Genomic DNA, 5,002 nt, shown 5'->3' on the forward strand with positions numbered 1-5,002 from the left:
CTCAAGAGAGAAGGCTTCATCCAATCTCGCATAAACTACAGTAGGCGAAATGAGAATGAATTTGAGTGTCGAAACGTAACCCAAAGCGAACGGTTTATTTTTTGCCCACTTTGAGCTACAACATGTGCAACATATCCAAACTATAAGAGCAGATGAATCCTGACATGGAATGCCTGCTAGGAGGGGTTGATAGGCGAAAGACCAACATGCACTGGTTGAGATATGTGTTGCTTTATATACATCAAATTCAGAAGGAGCTTTTGCCAATTTCGTCTGTTATCTGGGATAACTATCTGCTATCTGAGAGAGCAATACCATCGACCACACCTCGAGCTTAAGCGAGAATAGGCCAGGGACTGCGGCCGCATGCAGACGAACATATCCACACCTCCAAGTACTTATTAAGATACTCCGTGAACTCTATGGAGATACATCTCCTTAGTGCGGAGAGCGGCTAACTTTCGCCTACGTGACGTGCACATGTACACTACGTCCCTCAAGTTACACTTCTCCCCTTACGAACTTAATGCCGAGGTTTGGCTTGTTAATGAAAAGCTAAAGAGCAAGAGAGCTCTTCTCTAACAAGTTTAGATAACCGCAGAGGAAAGTTGAGTCCTGGACTCAGGGACCCACCAGCCACCGATATCGTATAACATAAGGTTAACACTTCTACCTGCGCTGCGAGTATACGCCCGGTATTGCACCATCTCCGGAAACGGCCGACGCATTCCTTTCCAAAGTAGGGGCGCAAGCCAGAAACGGCGCACACCTCCTCCCACCTGAGCTTGAGAACGCATGCCGGTATTTCACCATCTCCTGGATCGGCACCCATGTTTCCGTCCCTTATACGGATGGCAGACAGCCAGGATATCCCTCCCACCTGCCCCTCGGACCACATGCCCGGCATTGCACTATCGCCGCGATGGCCGCACACTGCCCAACCGCCTCTATGAACGCAAACCGGCCAAGATGCCCCTCCCACTTCCCCCTGGAACCGCATGACTGGTCTGATGCACGTGTGCTGTGCGGGAATATTTGTCGCACGTTATGTTATTCCCGTTAAATTAAGAATGCTGATAACTCTGGAGCAGGTTATTCTAACATCACTGCATTGTTCGTTCTGACAAGGTCGATAGGTTTACTGTGGATTAAGGTCAGTGAATTAGCATGATCAACCTATGCTGTATAATTCAGCTAGTATTCATTGTGAGACGGTGCACAGGCAACATTTAATAAACGCCCAGCAAGGCAAGGTTTATTGCAAGCGAAAAGTGGAGATCAGTCAAAATTGGAGGCGCATGCACACGTCCAGTAGACGTTGAAGCACATGACTGATTGGGAAAGCTGGTTTCGGCAACTTTTTGTGCCGGCATTGGCGACTGGGAATCCACTGCCAGGACCTGCATGAAAGCAATGAAATCTATGGATGCATCAACTCACACCCTCAAGTAATTTACTGCCTCGAAGCAAATGTGATTGAAATTTGCTTCGCGCCGTCGGGTATTAAATACGGACGCGCAATTTGTGATACCCCTCACTCGTGATCCCACAATCGGCGTACATCAGAGAAGGCTCAAGATCTGGGCCCGTTTACTATTACAAAAATAAGCTATCAAACTCGCATACCTGATATTCCAAGATCTTCTGGGCGATGCACACGAGGTGAGGCTTGTATTGACTATGCTCTGACCATTACTTGGCGTGACTTCGCATGCAACACAGTTGTCTGTCAATGGGCAGTCTGACTGCAGGCTTAGTAATCGGCATTCATTCCGAGAAGTTTGTCCAGGGTTGTTGATTAAGAACAACTCCCGTTTCTTGGGGGGAGGGAGGAATGTATGAAAGCCCTTGTGTGCAATGCACCTGATGTCAATTAAAATACAGACACGAAATAAATTTATAAAAGGAATGCTCCTTATATCTAAACAACTTGTAGACACCTCAGAATATGTTCTGTCTATTGTAAAGACAGGTTAAAGTAAACAGGGGAAGAAAACCTTCATGTAAACATGAGTCGTGTGTCTTGAGCACCTAAATATACTTCGAAAAATTATTCAACGTGGTACTTTTAGAAGCGCTCAAAAGCATATATTTTAGTTCAGGCAACTGAAGTTCTGCCCTTACATAAATAAAACCAATAGGCACACGCATGCTTCGATATACCTTCACAATTCAGAAACAGCCACATTTTACGTACACCAGACGCCATTAAAATATGACTTTGCAATGGTGCAGCACAACAAACGCAACGCATTGCTCTGTTCAAGCTCTTGTTTCCACTGGTGTTCCATAGGATACTATAAATTTATTCACCGTTCGAATCAATTTATGAGAATCGGGCTAGAGACATAATTTTATACTGCAATATTTTGTAGCTTCGAAAATACCACCCGATGGCTGCCTACTGTGAAGTAATTTTGCCTTCTTCTAAGAAAAATATAAATGAATGCGTAATACAAGAAATCATCAATACAGATTGAAGGAGCTCGATAGCGTCAGCAGCTGCCAATATTACTTTCTTTAGCGCTGTTGTGCTATAAAAATTATATGGTTTCTTCAAATGCAAATGTAGACTATCGCACAAATACTCGACACACAGGCGAAAGAAATTTAGGTAGATCGTCAAAGAAAATGTGAGTATTGTGGAACAGTGTACAATAAGTAAGCTTACAAGAGGGCCTGTAACGAAAGTTATCCCTGCACATGCTTTAGCGACGATAGGATTTTGGGGTTCATGAAAAGCTGGCCATTAGCTTCACAGTATTTGATAGTTGCAAAAAAATACCTGTCTGCCTAGAAACCTAACTTGTACTTTTAATTTCTCCACTATGTATCTCCTTGTTCTCTTGTTCTTCTGCAGTCATCATGGCCACGAGCGCTTTACAGCGCTGAGCCAAATGTAGAAAATACGAAGTGTAGATGAACGCTACTTAACAAATATTTATCTTCTTCGTTTGACATTAAAACTTCCCCAGGCGATGAAATTGCTTCGTTTCGAAGGTGATGGGAGAATACTCACCCGTGTCTTTCTTTCTTTATTCAATGCTGCAAACCTTACACAGGTCCAACCGGGATGGGTTAAATGGCAACAAAACAATAAACAAGAATAACAAGGTAAAAAACATCAAAGTGTGGCAAAAGGCAATAAGGAATAATTCGACTCGGGTACAGTGCGAGGGAAAAATGAAAACTCGAATAAATCTGTTCGCGCAAGATACGGCGTCAGGGAATTAAGATGATGGTGGCGTGTATGCCTTGACTTTAAAAGCGACAGATATGGAGAAGGGTTAATAGCTAGGTCTTGACTCTAAAGCAAGAAAAGAAATTGGAAAGGTAAATTTTTTCTTCGTTCTTCAAGACATTGGATACCGTTAAGCTGCATTAATTCAGAGAGTGAGTCATGCGGGGAAAATTTAGAGTATATAAAGCTTACAGCTTTTCTCTGTACCTCTCTAGGATGGTGATATTTTGTTTATTGAATGGGTTCCAGACAGCGCATGCATATTGAAGTTTAGGTCTAATAAGTGAATTCTGAGCAAGTAATCTTACGCCAGGTTGAGAATTTCTAAGCTGATGTCCTAAAAAGTCCAGTTAACAGAATGGGGAAGAACAGATCTTACCTATATGTAAATTTTATGATAAAGTATTAGTAAGTGTGACACCCAAATACTTATATTTAGTCTCTTCCAGCAAAGGTGACGAACCCAGCCTGTAGTTAAAAGAAAGTGGAGCTTTATTGCGAGAGAAGCGAAGAAAGACGGTCTAATCAGTCTTAAGTTTCTTGTCCCACGTTTCACACCATTCAAAAATCTTAGCAACAGAGGAGTTCAGATGAATTTGGTCGTTAATTGAAGTTATTTCTTGAAAAATCACAGAATCATCCTCATACAACTTGATTTGGACATTCGGATTGAGTGCAGCAATAATGTCATTATATATAATAAAAACAATAATGGCCACTTTAGTCCATTTACTTTCTGCAATCTCATCATTGCAATGTTGTAAACGCAGCATAAGTAACGAAGGGCTGGTTTGTGGGGACAGTACGTGTTCAGAACTACGAACGGGGTTTATACAGCGAAACATATTTAATTACAACACTGAGTGCAGTGCCACATGGTGTGACCCATTTACCTTCCAGTAGTGCAAAGATCGATATCACAGACATGAGTTTCATCTTAGGAATAAGTCTCAACTTTGGCGTGGGGGAGAAGCGAAATGTTCACAGTGTGAAGAATACAATTTCCCTTTACGCTGAACAACGCGTGTATTTAGACATTTCTTTTTTTAGCACATTCCTAAGCTCATTATGTGTTTAATTTGCCTGTGAAACTGTGCTGTCATTCAAGAAAATGAGGTCTGATGCTCGTGGACAATCTTTCAAGGTGGTGCAAGCACATTTGCTTATGTGCGCCACACTGTATGCAGAGTACATACATAACGCATGCAGATCCCACATGTTGAAACAAAGTAGCATATTTTGCGATCGCTAGGATGACAGAAAAACCATTTGATGCGGCCGCTCGGTACCTAGGAGTCGTAAACAATAGCTGCATAAGACTTCCTGTAGTTCGAATTGCTCACACGTGGGATAGAAGGCTTCAGGTAAGACCTTTATCATAGAGGGCACAATGTTGTAGGTTCCTATCAACAATATTTGAGAAATGTGAATGATTCTAATAGCGGTCCTGTTTCTCTGAGGCCCAAAAAGATTTCTGGCTTCCTGAAGAGGTGGATCTGGTGCGGGGCTTTTAAAGAGTTATTTCCTATATTTTATGTAAAGCTCAGTAAGGATGTATGCCTTTTTTCTGAGATTTCTCATAAAAATTTCGATAGTAATTGCGCTCCCGTTATGAAGATATTGGGCACTCATTCCGAGGCCCTACGGGGACTATACGCGTTAGAAGATAAAACGCAATTCATAGAAAGAATGAATGCGCATCAGCAAATTATTTAGTAAATGCATGAGCAAACATGCTGACTGCTCAAACCCATATAGATC

General features: G+C 42.1%; 1 long non-coding RNA gene across 1 annotated transcript; it reads right to left on the reverse strand.

Annotated features, from left to right (window-relative positions):
- Positions 1–1,223: 1,223 nt before the first annotated feature.
- Positions 1,224–3,911, reverse strand: LOC142563781 (uncharacterized). The gene is made up of 2 exons (XR_012824408.1): positions 3,020–3,911; positions 1,224–1,400 (listed from the first exon to the last, which is right to left on the reverse strand). It is a non-coding gene; the product is annotated as an uncharacterized LOC142563781 (long non-coding RNA).
- Between the last annotated feature and the right edge of the window lie 1,091 nt (positions 3,912–5,002).

Source organism: Dermacentor variabilis, chromosome 11 (assembly GCF_050947875.1).
Source record: "Dermacentor variabilis isolate Ectoservices chromosome 11, ASM5094787v1, whole genome shotgun sequence".
NCBI lineage: Eukaryota > Metazoa > Arthropoda > Arachnida > Ixodida > Ixodidae > Dermacentor > Dermacentor variabilis.